General features: G+C 36.5%; 1 protein-coding gene across 5 annotated transcripts in view; it reads left to right on the top strand.

Moving 5' to 3' along the window:
• The window catches only part of NLGN1 (neuroligin 1), an 884133-nt gene that overhangs the window by 715830 nt on the left and 152006 nt on the right, over positions 1-16297 (top strand). The window lies entirely within an intron of this gene.

Raw genomic sequence — 16297 nt, 5'->3', positions numbered from 1 at the left:
TTCCTTTAAGATTGACTGGTTTGATCCCTTATAGATATAGTTGAAAAATAATATATACTTGTGTCCTGGCAAGTAAGGTGGAATAAAAGAAGAAGAATCACCAAGAGGGAGATTGGAAAGTTTAATTCATGGGAGTTAACATGTCACTGGATGTGGAAGGTGCTAGAGGGAAAGGAATTGAAACTGACTGAGTTTCCAGACTGACTAGATCAAAGGGTTTTGTTGTCAACTTAACTGTTGCCAGGTTGTTTTCATTCTGGGCAAGTGTCTTCATATTGAGAGAATTATTTTCTTTATTGGATATGTACAATTCTTAAAAATATATCTCCACATTTTAAATTTTAGCTAGTGAATTCCTCCCACTTCTCCATTAGAAAACAGTAGTACAGAGGACACTTAGGGACATTTGGAAATGTATGTCATCAGTGACATTGGTTTTGGAACTATTGTATGAATGGTTACAATACTCCACAGCCATAAGGTATGTGCTGGGTCACATGGGTAAACTGCTTAAGAAAGTGGAGGCTCAGTCTTTGCCTCAGATGCTTGAACCCCTGAAAACAGTGCAATAACTACCGTTGTTGATTGGATATCTATACTGCACTTGACCGACTGATAAGATCTTTACAAAAGATATCTTACTCAATCCTTGGACGGAATCATTAGTCCTCTTTCACAGATGAATAAAATGAAGTTCAAAAGATTAAATCACGTGACCAAAATCTCACTACCAGAGTCACAGAGAAAGGATTTTAACTGATGTTAGAATCTAGTCTTAATTTAAAGTTTTTAAGACATTGTTTACTTTTTAAACTTAAGGAGTTCCTTGATATATGCCTACTTCTTTGAGAACTTAGCATTATTCTATGTATATAATATTTTCTCAAAAATTCAAGTGGTTACATTTTTCTGTTATACACTGAAGCTAAAATTTTTCTATCTGATTTCTTCCCTCAATATTCCTGGGTCTAGAAGCAAATTATAAAATTTATCATACATCCATACTCAGGATTCCTCAAAAAATATTCTCTTCTTGTCTTTTATCATGTTTTTTGGAATTATTTTACTTCATTTCACTTATTCAAAGCAACTAATAGCCATGATAATAGCACACTTTTTAACAGAATGTTTTATTTGAGATAATTGTAAATACAGTTGTAAGAAATAATACAGAGGCCCCATGTTACCTTTATCCAGTTTCCTACAATGATAATATTCTACAAAACTATAGTAGAGTATCTCAAGCAGGATATTGATATTGATACAGGCAAGATAAAGAATAGCTACATCACCAACCAGGACCTCTCCTGTTTCTTTTTAGAGCCACACCTACTTTCCTCCAGCTTCACCCCACCTTTAATCCTTGACAACCACTAATCTGTCTTTCATTTCTATAATTCTGTCATTTCCAGAACATTGAATAAGTGTAATTATGTAAGTAAGACTGGGGATTGGCATTTTCACTCAAGTCCAAATCTCTGGAGATTCATACAAGTGATATCATATATATTTATATTTCTGCATACTAAAATGTAAGCCATGTCTTTAATATTGAGTGAATCTATGTATTTCATAAATGTAATGATGTGTTTATAGCAAAAAATTCTCTGTTAATTTTTCATGGACATGTGTGTACAGTTGCATACTGAGTATTTTAAGTGACCTTTACACTGAATTGTCTTATTCTTCCTAAGCATTTAGAATTAATTGACTTATTTGGAAAAAGAAATGAAAAACAATTAAAATATAATACAAAACAGGTGTCTTTTAATAATTTAAGCTAACATTATTGTACTTTGGGGGTGATTTGTCCTTCTGGGGAAAATTTTAAATGATAAGTTCCTTTATCTAAAGTTTTAAAAGTATTTTTCCCCTATGTCTATTTGCAGTCCCCTTTTGAGTAGGCATTATTTCTTGTTCATCACTTTCTAATTTGGATTTAACTAGCTTTGAAGTCATTGTTATGTTCTGTTGAATAGACATATGGCTTTTTTGGAGTTGCTCCTCAACTTTTCTTCTTATGCCTAACTTACAAGGACTCCTTCCTCTTGTTTGACCATGCATGTTTTCATAAGCCACTTAATTTTCCTAAACATTTTATTTGACCCATACTGTCAAAAGTTCTCTTTCTTTTCCTTTGAGAGTATTTTTCTTTATTGTTGACATATGACTTTTGAAAGAAACTATCATATTAAAAATGTCTCTTTATCCCTCTTTATTTGGGCTCAGTTGAATTTTTATCTAGTGTGGAAAAGACTATTAGCCATTAACGTGTTGTACCTTATTGGAATATTTATGATAAGCAAAGATGTGAAGAGATTTTAAGCATCTTAAGATTCCTTTCAGGGTTACATTTGATGTTACTCTCTAGGAACAAATTCTTTGAAATTTAAATGTGGAGTCCTGTCTGCTGATGCTGTAGCATTCGTGTCTGAAGTAAAATCATAAGCTGGCCATGAGTTCCTGAACCGTTTCTCCCTTGGCCGACTGAAAAGGCAAAGGCCTTTTTGTGAATTAAAGACATGCTAAATAACTGCAAAAACAACTAATACATTGCCTTCACAGAATTCTGTGAAGTGTTCCACATTTTTCAGTTTTCAGAGTGGTATACACTTAATTTGTCATTTTTAGAAGCGCGCGTTCTGCCCGTGCATGCTTCCCCAGACTTGCTAAAGCCTGAAACTACCAATGTTCACTTAGATGGCTCCTTCTCAGTGAACATTTATTTCCCTGATTGGTAGTTATTTAATTCTCTATTCCATCGGGTACTGTGCTACATTTCCCTGTAGATTCGTACATCCTTTTCCATATCTCTACCTTCCTAATGAACTAATCATAGCATTCACTTTGGCTGTTTGCATTATTACTATAGATGAGTTTTATTTCTATCTAGATATTTTAAAAGGATATTTATTTCCTTGTAATTTTTTTTTCGGGTAAGGTTAGATATAATTCTTGTTTGGATTTAACATCCATAAGAAAAGCATAAAAACCTGAAATCAATGGAAAACAAATGTTTTTAATTTTTTACTAATTGCTTTTTCAAGTATTTTTTTTTCTTTGAGTTTAGATACATTGTAGCAATGAATGAATATTATCAAAAGAGAGCTATTATGACATTAGTTTCAAGGACAATGACTAGCACATAGTAAGTTCTCAAAGAATAGTCCAGTGTATGAACAAATGAATAAGAGATAGAGAATGTTTGCTTGATATAGACTGCCAAAACATCTCATTTTGACCAAGGATCCTATTCAACGATATTGTTTTCCTAATATCATGGCTCCTTGCTTAAATTATCTGGATGAATGCCTCAATTTGTCAATGTATCTTGACTATATAAACATAGAACCTTAGAACATTTTCTTTTAATCTTGGGGGATCTAGGGTAAAATGTTGATGGGGTAAACAAACTTAAAGCACTAATCAAAGAAATGTATTATTCCAGAGAATAATCCTTTTCTGACTTTTGGTAAATAGTTACCGCTGCTTCTTAAAGGTCACATTCAGAAGACCCAAGGCAAGTGCTGAGAAATATTTATTGTCAGTCCTTCTTATACATGCTTGGGTACCACCCAGCTCTGAGCAGCAATAACTGTGTCCTCATGAATCAGCTGGAGTAGATTATTTTTTAAATTATCATCTTTTTTTAAAAAAGACATTTTAAAAATCTAAGATTCTGTGACTTTCTTAACTATCAACTATTACTTCTGTTAATTACTAATTGGCCAGTCTAAGAGGCTAGGTACAAACTCATGTTCCACAGTATGACCAGGTAAGGTAGTGAAGTGGGCAGGGGTATGTCAGGCCCCAGGGGAAGCAGTAGCTGCCTCTAAGCTCTGATAGGTCACATGTGAAAGTGCAGAACAAGTGTCTCCAGCTCATACAATTGCTTCAGAGAAGCTGAAGCTTTGAGTTTTTATGGAAACTCTCATCTACCAATCCTTAAATATGGAAAATCATTTCATGTGTTTTTAAACCCACTATGATCAAAGCAAATGAACTACAGGAAGATACATAATATAGATGAAGCTTAACACTATATTAAATATCAAATACAATTCCAAAATATTTTATATTGCCTTTTTAACTTTTTGTAGAGTTAAAGTTATAAAAATATACTTTTAATGGATATATACATGTGCAATAAAACCCTAGAAAAAAGAGAATGATGAAGACAAGTGATACAGAATGGTAATTATATTTGCTGGAGAAAGGGAAGGAATACATTATTAGATGCATGTAATTAAAATCCTGTCTTATGGATTGAATGAAGGGTTCCTGAGTGCTATTACATTATTAAAAGTAAAATATGAATAAATGAACAGGTGAACTTACTCATAAACTTATAAGAAAAATATGTCATAAGACAAAGGTCAAATTCTTTTCATATTTAGTCTAATTAAAAAATGTATTAGACCAAACTAAATACATGTGTTGTTGGATATACCAGTGAATCTAGTCCTGGAACTACCAATTTTCAACCTAAGAGAAAAACCAAGCTATCAAGATGATTATTATGTAGGTGAGAAGTTAATATGTAAGATCAACAGTGGTTTAATAGAATGACTAAAGACAGGTCACAAAGTAATATCTGAATATTTGCCAAATTAACATATAGGCAGTCGGCACTAGATAATGAATTAGAATAATCGTTAGCTATTTGGAAAGATGTATGTATGTGGTATAAGAACTGAGTCTAATGTATAGGTAGGTGGTTTATATGTAGGAACTTGACAAGATCAAACTATCCAGTTGAAAAATAAAGCTACCTGGATATTGAAATAGATATATAGATAGATATTAATTTAAACTTTCTCTTACTGCATTGCCATATGTATAATTTTTTTAAAAAAATCTCCCTATACTTCAGAAAGCTGTCATGAATATAAGAACTAATTTCCAAAATAAGAGTTTGAACTTCTTGGATACAGTCATTAAAGTAAATATAGGAAAAGTCACTGTCTATATTATTATATTGAAGTGATCAGTGAAATTCCTATTTGTCTCTTTCTTTTTTTTTTTTTTTTTAACTCAGTGCCATTGGTGGCTCAGGTGGTAAAGAATCCACCTGCAACACAGGAGACCTGGGTTCGATCCCTGGGTTGGGAAGATTTCCTGGAGGAGGGAATGGCAACCCTCTCTAGTATTCTTGCCTGGACAGAGGAGCCTGGCGGGTCCCCCAGTCCATGGGGCCATGAGGAGTCAGACATGACTGACTAGGCACAGGTTTCAATATTTGCTAATATCACTCTGTTCTGCTCACTGTTCGAAAGATTCAGGATACAGATTAACTGTTCCAGGGTGGACACAGAATGTACAGTATATCTCTAGTTATATTGAAAACTCATTCTAAAATGTCACTTATTACTCCTGCTTCTCTATTAAAATGATGAATTTGAACAGTAGGAGGCCAAAGTAAATTGATTAAAAAGTCTTTCTTTATAAGCCAATAATATCACATTTTAAAAATATGTTTTACTAAAATTCAAATATAATTTATTCTTTTTTGGGGTCTGTTATTGATTAATCTTGAATCTGACACATTGATTAGCATAATAGTAGGCACTCAATAGACAGTAACCAAATAAATTAATGGCTTGGCTTTTTTCTTTTTCAGTTGATCCTCAAAACAACTTAATACAAACCACAATCTTTATGGATAAATATAAGCACATATGCTATTCCTATAGAATATGTATATATAAACCTATATGTCTACATGCACAGAGTATTCTCTATAGCTTTTGATTTTTCACTTTCAATGGATATTAACATTATGATAGAACAGATACATTAGTAAGGAGAGAAAGATGAGAAAAATCAAAATAGAAATAATTCTACCTCTCATAACAGATAATATTTGCTTTTTCATATTCTATACCATGTACAGATGCTTTGAAATTTTTTTCATTTGAAGGCAGTAATCTTAAGAGCATCTGCTTATCAACATTCTACAAAGCTCCAAAAGACACATTTTCACATGCAAGTAAATTATGGTATTAATTTCATACACTTTCAAAAACTTGATCTTCAAAAAAATCAAATGATAATGTACAGAGATTTTGACTTCTAAGGTTTCTGAAGAAAAATGGTAAAGCGAAAGCAGTGCACAAAAAATATGCTTTATTTCCAGAATAACAAAGTTTTATGAGACATGTTCTTTATTATTTAATTCAGATATATTCTTGTCTAGTATTTATTAGGGTAAAGTGTCAGTAAAAAGTTATTTAAAACTTTGTGGTACTATTACTTATAATTTGCACATCCCCTAGTTTGAAAAGTTGGAAGTGATAGTTGCTCAGTTGAGTCCGACCAGCCCAGAATACTGGAGTGGGTGGCTGTTCCCTTCTCCAGGATATCTTTCCAACTCGAACCCAGGTCTCCCACATTGCAGGCAGATTCTTTACCAGCTGAGCTACCAGGAAAGCCCTCAGTTCAGCTCAGTCGCTCAGTCATGTCCGACTCTTTGAGACCCCATGACTGCAACACACCAGACCTCCCTGTCCACCACCAACTCCCGGAGCTTATGCAAACTCATGTCCATTAAGTCAGTGATGCCATCCAACCATCCAACCATCTCATCCTCTGTTGTCCCCTTCTCTTCCCACATTCAATCTTTCCCAGCATCAGGGTCTTTTCAAATGAGTCAGTTCTTCGCATCAGGTGGCCAAAGTGTTGGAGTTTTAGCTTCAGCATCAGTGAATATTCAGGACTGATTTCCTTTAGTATGGACTAGTTGGATCTCCATGGTGTCCAAGGGACTCTCAAAAGTCTTCAACACCACAGTTCAAAAGCTTCATTTCTTCAGTGCTCAGTTTTCCTTATAGTCCAACTCTCACATTCATACATGACTACTGGAAACCCCATAACTTTGACTAGATGGACCTTTGTCAGCAAATAATATCTCTGCTTTTTAACATGCTGTCCCTATCGCCTAGATAAATGAATTTAAATCTTTCTTTTTTTGTCCTGAGAACTTTGCAATAATTATTTCCATAAAAACAACTGAAGATGCTCTGTGTTGTTTTAGATGTGGTGATAGGAACCAATGAGCATAACTTCTACACAATTAAACAATTGGAGCTCAGAATTAACCTCTCTAGGTTTGCATCCTGACTTTGCCATTTATTAGTTGTGTGACCTTGGAATAATCACTGAACTACTCTGAGACTCAATTTAAGTATTGGAAATGGATTTGGATGGAAATAGAAATTACGTCATAGAGCTGTCATATAGATTTAGTAAAATAATTCTTGTATAGGTCTTTAGGTGCCTAATATTTAGAAATATATTGATACTTTAAAATACTTCTGATATTTGATAAGCCCACTGTTAAATTTTTATATATCAGTCACTGTACATCGATGAATCAACTTAAATCTTAAGGGCTGGACATTTGAAGGGTCTATATCAGCCCTTTTAAATCACACTATAAATCTTTGGAAATCAGGATTTACAAGACCAGTTCAGACAAAACTTAGCTTCAATACAGCTGAAGTAGGTGCCACTCTAATAAAGGTAATTTTTCATTTTGCCAGAAGCTCTCTTCTCTAAGTTTATCTCCCTCTCCTCTATTTTTAGGTTGAATGGTGCAAAGACTAGCTAGAAATCTTCCAGTTGTTTAAAGGAACTACTCTTGTGCAACAGAAATTTATTTCTACATCATATTTATTTAGACTGAGGTACCAGGTTTAATTCTTCAGTGTTGTACATGCACAAGCTTTGTTTTTTATGCCAGCTGATCCAACCTGCTTGCATTTCTTTTCTTTTTTACCTTTGTGGCTTTTATAGTATTAGAAGTGTTTAGGCATTTAAGTTCCTAGAAATACAGCTTACAGGAACAAACATATGTCATAAACATTAAGGGGGAGACTTTAGGTAACTCATTAAAATACCAATCTATCAATATCAAGTTAAAGCCCCCCATAATATGAGTGAAGTTGTAAAAGTGATCTCTTCTCTCATTTTGCATAATCCTCTGTTTTAAAATGGCATATAAACAATTTCAAAACTCCCAGGAGTGCTCTAAATATTGTGAAGTGGCTGCTTCATACCAGTTTATCTGATGCTTCACTCAGTGAGGCTTTCAGTTTCAACTCCATCAAGTCACAAAAATAATTACTGTGTCAAAAACAAGCTACAAAATATAAATAAGTTTTCTTTCCTTCAAAATCTGTTTCCTCTTAAATTACAAACTTGGTAAACATGATTTTACTCACTTTCTAGTTATGTCTGTCATATTTATATTGTGTTTCATGGTTTACAGGCATTTCTAAATTATCCATAAAGTGCTGTTATCATTGTCTACCTCAGAGATGTACCCAGCAAGCAAATCTTTCTGTCTAATACTCATTTTTACCTTGGTTAGAAGGTTCTAACAATGCTTGTAGGCCTCCTCTCTCAGTGAGTAGGGTCTTCTAATTTACAGTCATCTCTGACTGTCCAGATTTTAATCTCAGAACTGTACTACAAATTAGTATGCATCAGTTTTCATCTGTTAAAGGCCAGGAAACTGCAATGCAGAGTGATTTGCTTAAGATTTTGAAGCCAATAAAGAATAAAAGTTGGAGAGGAACCTAGGTTTTCCAGACCTTGATAGAGACATCTATGCTGCCTAGTTACAAAAGATTGTTGATTTCATTGGTACTAAAAGTGGTTCTGTGACTGTAGACTATCTCTGTCAAAATTTATTATGATTTTTGTTTTTTTCTATTTGTAAAATAAAAATCAAAGTCAGCAGAGTATGGTCGATGGAGCAGTACACTGAAGTTAGATTTGGGTTCAAATCCCGGATAGCTGCTTGCTAACACTGTGACCTTGGAAATGATATAATTATCCTGAATTTACTTATTTGCCAATGAGAAGGTTAAATGACATAACTAAAGGACTTAGATAAGACAATTATTGGCACTGGAACCCAAAGTAATAGCCCTTATTCTGTAAAATAATAAATAAATTAAAATGTGGGAAAAGCGGATTAGCTATCAGACAGTATCCTGGCCTGGTTCTTCATGTCACTAACTGCTGTGTAACCTTGAACAAATCTTACTGTCTGGATATTGTTTTCCTCATTGGTTAAACAGATATAAAGCCATGTTACAGAATCCATATAAAGATAAATGATTCATGGAAAGGTCCTTTCAGCAGAAAGCCTGGAGGTCATGGAGATAACTTTTGAATTCCTGAACCAAGAAATTAAAGGTATAAAAAGTCTAAGAGTAGGTGATAAGTGAAAGTGTAGCAAGGCTTAGAGACTGGGCAAAAATAAAGGAAGCCTGGGGCTAGTCTTCCATCTTAGAAGATGTAATAAAAAGAAAGACCCTAGGGTTTGAAAGCTTGGACCATAATTTCTCCTCTACCACTAATTCGTATGAAGCCCTAAAATTGTCATGTAACTTCTCTAATCTTCAAAGCCCTATCCACTTAATGAAGATGTGGAACTGGATGGTGCGGAACTGTGGCCACCTCCAGCACTATGGTTCTGTGTGTCCATACGTCAGTTGACTGCGTCATAAAATATATTCCCCTAGATACTCAATGCTTTTAATATTCTACTTTTAGGGTTTTAGGGTAAGGGATGTTTTAGGGTAAGGGAATGAAATATTCCCATATGGAATTCTGTATATGTCATCTACCTCCTAAAAGTTTACAGAAGAAGAATTTCTTGGAATATTAAGCATCTAGAAAATACAGCACAGAAGAGAAACTACTAACCCCTCAATTCCCAAATTTAGTAGCCTCCATGGAACTTGTATAATCACTTTTATAAGTGTTGCACTGGACAATATAAGAGCTTTGGAAAATAGTAAAATGTAAGAGATTTTTATCATCTTTGTTACCAACATCACTCCCGCCACCACAACCATCATTATCAACAACATCAACATTCATACTGTCCTGCATTTATGAACACCACTTCTATCTATATACTGCAAAATGTATTGTTGTTGTTGTTGTTTAGTGGCTAAGTCATGTCCGATTATTTTGTGATTCCATGGACTGTAGCCTGCCAGGCTCCCCTGTCCCATGGGGTTTCCCAAGCAAGAATATTGGAGAAGGTTACCATTTTCCTTCTCCAGGAGCTCTTCCCAACCCAGGGATTGAACTCACGTCTCCTACATTGGAAGGCAGATTATTTACCATTGAGCCACCAGGGAAGCCCTCAAAATGGATTGTGACATGTAAACTTTTCGGCACTCACAGGCTAAAATAGCATTTGGAAAATATGTCCCTTACATCCCAGAAAGCTGAATGTTGATTTTGGACTTCAATATTCACTTGGTTCAAGTGTAGAATAAAAATATTCTTAGGTAATGACAATTGCACTCATCTCACACACTAGTAAAGTAATGCTCAAAATCCTCCAAGCCAGGCTTCAACAATACGTGAACTGTTACTTCAGATGTTCAACCTGGTTTTAGAAAAGGCAGAGGAACCAGAGATCAAATTGCCAGTCATTATTTGACCTGCAGTATATCTGAATCTGCAGGGCAATAGGCCTTGCTGTTAGCCCTTCACTTCAGTGACTTAATAACCTGCAGCTTTCAAGACCCTGTAACTTATACACTGGGAAGTGCCATAGAGCCAGGGAAATTCAAGTTCAACTTGAATGATACTTTTAGAGTCAACTGGGTGGCCTTGCATGTGATCTATAGTTAGTAAAACATGGAGGGTTCAGGCCAAGTACATATGCTCATTATTTCTGCTGTTCTGGAGCAGTGACTCTGACACCATTTGAAAGAACAAAAGCAGTGAGTTCTGTCTGAGAGCCACTTGACCTTTTCAACTCTACTTGACCTCCACTCTGTTCACAGTCCTAAATGGGAAAAGCGTGCCTGAAAGTGCTGTTGTCTACAGCAGCATTTTATTTGGAGATCACTGACCAGTCGCATTTCCTCCAAAAGGGTGACCTCTGCTTTATGTGAGAGGACTGTCAGTACGGCACAGGGCGACATTGCCACATCGGTTCCCATCTGTATTCTAGACAAGTTGGCAAGTGTATGAAATTAGCTAATGCAATCAGCAATTGGGGCTTGAGTTTCAAATAGCCCTAGAAACTAGTTCTAAAGTAGGCTTTCAGCACAGGGGGAAAAAAATTAAAGCTTTTGTTTCATAGCTATGGGAATAAAATTTAGTCTTGAACAGATCTTGAATAGATTCATTTCTGGATCTTCAAATCTCCTCAGTCTTCACCAGTGAATATTTTCATCAAATATGAACAACTAGTTTTCACTTTCAAACTTCAGCATCTCTAGGATCTTACACAATGAGAACCATATGCCCAGCTATTAAGCACTCATCATTTAAGGTACATGGAATTTTATGGGGACAAAAATCATAGCTTAGGAGGTACCACTCGAACAGATGTTTCTAATTTCTTTGCAGAACTAAACCTACATGCGCATAAAAAATGAGAAACTGAACTCACTATTCTTGCACTTGTCATTTTCTTTTTTAAATTAAACAGACTTTTCTGCTTATAGTTTACACCCACATTCTCCTGCATCTATTCTTTTACTGTATTTCATATATGTGGAAAATGTTCCCATCTTTCACAACTAAAGACTACTCCTTCCTCTCTTGAAAATCCCTTTACCTCTAGACGGGCTCTTGATCATGCTGCCTTGAACTGTCCTGTGGAATAAAGGGAATGGATAAAAAGAAAAATGAGTAAACGTTTTTCCCAAGCCCAGTCATACTGCCCATTTGCAGTCTCCATAGTGAAAGTCACTGTCGTGTCCGACTCTTTGTGACCCCATGGACCCTACAGTCCATGGAATTCTGCAGGCCAGAATGCTGGAGGATACTGGAGAATTCTGGAGAATTCCAGACTACTGGAATACATTCCCTTCTCCAGGGGATCTTCCCGACCCAGGAGTCGAACAGGGATCTCCCACGTTGCAGGCAGATTCTTTACCAGCTCAGCCACCAGGGAAGCCCTCAATCTCCATAAAAGCATTGCAAAGTGTGTAATGCTGTCTCTAATTGTTTTCTCTCTTTCCAGAGGTAACCTTATTGAGAGCAAAATTTTTTTTCTCCTAAGATTTTAACCCATTTTGAAAACTTGTTTTTTTGCATGTTCTGTGAGAGCTTGAGCATGAAGGAAAGGCTTAATAACCATAAAATAAAAATAGCAGTTTCCTACAAAAGAAATGTAACCTTGCCGCATTTTTTCTTGCTTTAACTGAAAGCAAGGTTGTGCCCTCTGTTAACTGAAAATCCACCAGGATCCCTTAGTCTTTTATTATCTTCTACCTAGAGGGGGAGATTATTTTTTTCCACATCTCTGATGACATTTTCAAAATAATCCTTGTTCTATAATAACCTCTTTGGGGAGAAGGAAAGAATGCAATTTATGACATCCCCCTGATTATCATGTGGCAAATTTGCCCTTCAGATTCAACAGTGACATTGTTTTTAAGCCAAAACCTAGAGCTAGATCTTCTAAAGCAAAGATGGCTTGCCCTGGTTTCTCCCTCACATGGAAAATCATGCCTAGCTTTGCTTAGTTGATGGTTTCTAAATAACAGAATGAAGAGAGATTTCTCTTCTTTTTCCTTTATAGCTGGATCTGCCGTACTTACACAATGCTGATAGATTCTGTATTCACATATGTACCAAAATTCTTTGTTTCAGCATCAAGTTATTTAAAAATAAAAATGATAAACAAATACATATCCTAACTTTCAAATGTATAAGGAGAAAATTTTTTAAGATGGTTAAGGATACATTCAAATATCCACTAGTATTTGAGCATAATTTGGAGCTCAAGGAAGGGGATGCCAAATGCTACCAGCTATACATTTACATAGTTGAGAAGTGTAACCGTAGATGTTTAATCTGAGATAAATTCTCCGAACATGAGGCTCTCTGGTATTGACTCCACCTGTAAGGGAAAACTATATCTTTCCTCCCTTTTCTCAAGACTTCTGAGACCAGATGAGTGGGGATTTTTCTATATCAAGCAATTCTTTAGTTCTCAGCAGACAACAACTGGGTGTCCTACAAAGTTAATTCTGATACTGTCTTCCTGCAGATAGCATCAAATCCCTCAGATTAAGGGCTCAGTCCTGCAAGAGTGCCCCCACTGCAGATGTCAACTTCAAATTCAGGTTGTCATGGATACTGCAGACCAAACAGCTATAAATTCAAGTTTGCACAATCCCCTCCTCAGGTTTAATAATGTACTAGAATGGCTCACAGAACTCAGGGAAACGTTTACTTACATGACCTGATTTATTATAAAAGTGAGCTACCTGGAAGCAGCCAGATGGAAGATGTGCATAGGGCCAAGCATGCAGGGGTGGGAGGTGTGAAGTTTCCCTGCTGTGTCTGGGTATGAAGTGGAAAATGGTGATCACTCAGTCCTGTCCAGACTGTAGCATTCCAGGGTTCTCTGTCCATAGAATTCTACAAGCAAAGATACTGGAATGGGTAGCCATTCCCTGCTCTAGGGGATCTTCCCGACCCAGGGGTCAAGCCCAGGTCTCCTGCATTGCAGGCAGGTTCTTTACTGTCTGGACTACCAAGGATGTCTGCAAGTACATCCGTCCAAAACCTCCACATATTCCCTAACCCAGAAACTCATGAAGTCTACTTGCTTTAGAGTTTTTCTTGAGCTCAATCTTCAGCCTTCTCTGCCCTCCTACTTTCCTTGAGACAGTGGGTGGGACTGAGAACCCCCCAGTCACTTGGTCTTTCCAGTGACCAGCCCCATCCTGGGGCTATCCAGGGACTCCAACCCGTCACCTCATTAGCATGCACACCAAAGCTCCTTAAGAATTACAGAAGACACTCCTATCACTAAGGAAGTTTCAAAGGTTTCAGATGCTCTGTCCTAGGAATCAGAAACAAAGACCAAATATATTTCTTAGTATATCACACCAGCTCACCAGGATTCATAATTTGGGCTTCCAAGGCAAAGAGAGAGCCATTTGTACATAGGTTTTGAAGATGAAAACCAGTGGCAAAGGCAGAAAAAATGATGGCCACCCAAACACTGGAATGCATTGATGGTGAGTTACCAGAGATTAAAGAGCTCCTGCCGCTATTGCGGTGGTCAAAGGTTTCTGCCCCCAGGCAAGCAGTGCTGAATTTGTTGTCAAATGACTGTTTTGTTTGCTGTTCTACCTTGAGATTGCTACTGTATTTTAAAATTTTTTCCTTCACCATCTCCTCATTCTTATAGTGCTTTTTTTAAAGCTTCTGGCTCATAGTCATAAATATATGTATTTTTTCCCTCCAAGCTATTGTAAGTTTGTTTTCTTTTTCTGGAGAATTTTCTCTGAAAATTTCCATTTCCATTGTCATTAGCGAAGCTCTTGCTTCCAGGCCTCATGTATGGGTGAATATCATAGCTGGAACCCACGTGACCCATTCTGCCTATAGCTGATGTCTCAAGAATCTGCAGTTACTTCCTAATGACTCCTGCACTAATCAGCATTTCCCCTTGACTTTTAATATCTGTGAATATATTCTATATACTTTGATGGCCTTCTCCTCCCACATACTTTAGGGGCTTTCCTGGTTGCTCAGTGGTAAAGAATCTGCCTGCCAATGTAGGAGATGTGGGTTCAATCCCTGGGTAGGAAAGATCCCCTGGAAAAGAAAATGGCAACCCATTCCACATACATACTTCGGCCCATCTCAAGTCTTATCTCATTTATGAAACATTGTGTTATGAACTGAGTTGTTTTCACCTAAAATTAGTATGTTGAAGTTCTAACCCTCAGTTTGATTGTATCTGGAGATAAAGTCTTTGCAGGGTGAAAAAAAAGTGAAAGTGAAGTTGCTCGGTTGTGTTGGATTCTTTGTGACCCCCATGGACTGTAGCCTACCAGGTTCCTCCACCCATGGGATTTTCCAGGCAAGAGTACTGGAGTGGGTTGCCATTTCCCTCTCCAGGGGATCTTCCCAACCCAGGGATCGAACCCAGGTCTCCCACATTGTAGGCAGATGCTTTTACGGTCTGAGCCACCAGGGAAGTCAAGATTAAATAATCAAGATTAAATCAGGACATAAGAGTGGGCCCTAATCCAATAGGATTGGGACTTTGTAAGAAGAGGAAGAGATCTCTCGTATATGTGTGTGTGTATATATATATATATATATATATATATATATATATACATGAATGCTCTAAGTTCTAGGAAGGAGAAAAACATTATGCTATAAAAAAAGAAAGCATGTAGCAAAAGAACCAAGTTTAATCTTCACAACCTGGAGTTCTGGAGGTTTCTCTGAAAAGTTTAAGCTGTAATTTGAAATTTCACAAAGAATTTACCAGGCAAAGAGGTAGATAGTAGGTGCAAAACATCTGACTTGGGTAGGAAGGAGCTTAGGTATTTGAAGATCTTAACAAAGGATAGTCTATCTGAAGATTATTGAATGTGATGGAGAATGGCATGAAATGAAGCTGGAGAAATCCAAGGCAAATTACAATGTGGCTATGCAGGAAAAGGCAAGATTTTTATTCTAAGATCAATGGAAAATCACTGAAGTATTTAGAAGTATGATATGAGTAGGTTTATCAGTTGCTTGGGGAAGTTGGTATGAAATAGAACGTTCGGGTGTGGACATAGTCCCTTTGGGAACTGGTCAAGTAGATAGTCAGTGGAGGTTTTGAATAGGGAGTTATATAATCCAGTTTGGGACTCAAAAGATAGTTTCAAGTCTGAAATACCTTTGAAGTTGTCAGAATATACTTGTGTATGTCCATGAGAGTCTACAGGAAGAAGGTACAGTGATCAAAGAAGCAGGCTAAGATCCAGCACTGGGTCCTGAAAAAAAAATCAAGTATCCAAAGAGATAGGAGGAAAAGTGTAAGACTGAAATCTCAGGTCACAAGGAATGAGGATGTTTCAAGAGAGCTGGCACCAGCATTGCTGTCAAAACTTGTGAGGGTTGTTTAACAGGAGGCAGAAAATGCCCATTGAATTGAATAACACATGGGTTCTACTTTGGGGCAAACATTATGCAAGGTGTTTTATATGCAGCTTTAATTCTCAAGTGCAGTAGATATTATTGTCATGAGGCAGATGGAACTGAGCATCAGAGTTCAAGGTCACACAGTAAGAAAGGGTGAAGGCAAATCTGGCCTTCATGATGCTAAAGACATGGAGACCTATACTTCTGCCACTTAGCCCAAACCAGTTGTGTTATTTTTGTTGTTGATGCATGTTTGTTTGTTTTGGTATTAAAATCAAGGCCACAGAACTAAATTCTATTTATTCTCTTACTGCTTTATGTGTATGTAGTAGCCTTGTCTCTCCCACTGGATTTATAACTTTGCTAA

The sequence above is a fragment of the Muntiacus reevesi genome, chromosome 8, assembly GCF_963930625.1.
Source record: "Muntiacus reevesi chromosome 8, mMunRee1.1, whole genome shotgun sequence".
Lineage (NCBI taxonomy): Eukaryota > Metazoa > Chordata > Mammalia > Artiodactyla > Cervidae > Muntiacus > Muntiacus reevesi.
The sequence above is the reverse complement of the archived record's forward strand: the minus strand, read 5'-3'. Positions and strand labels throughout refer to the sequence as shown.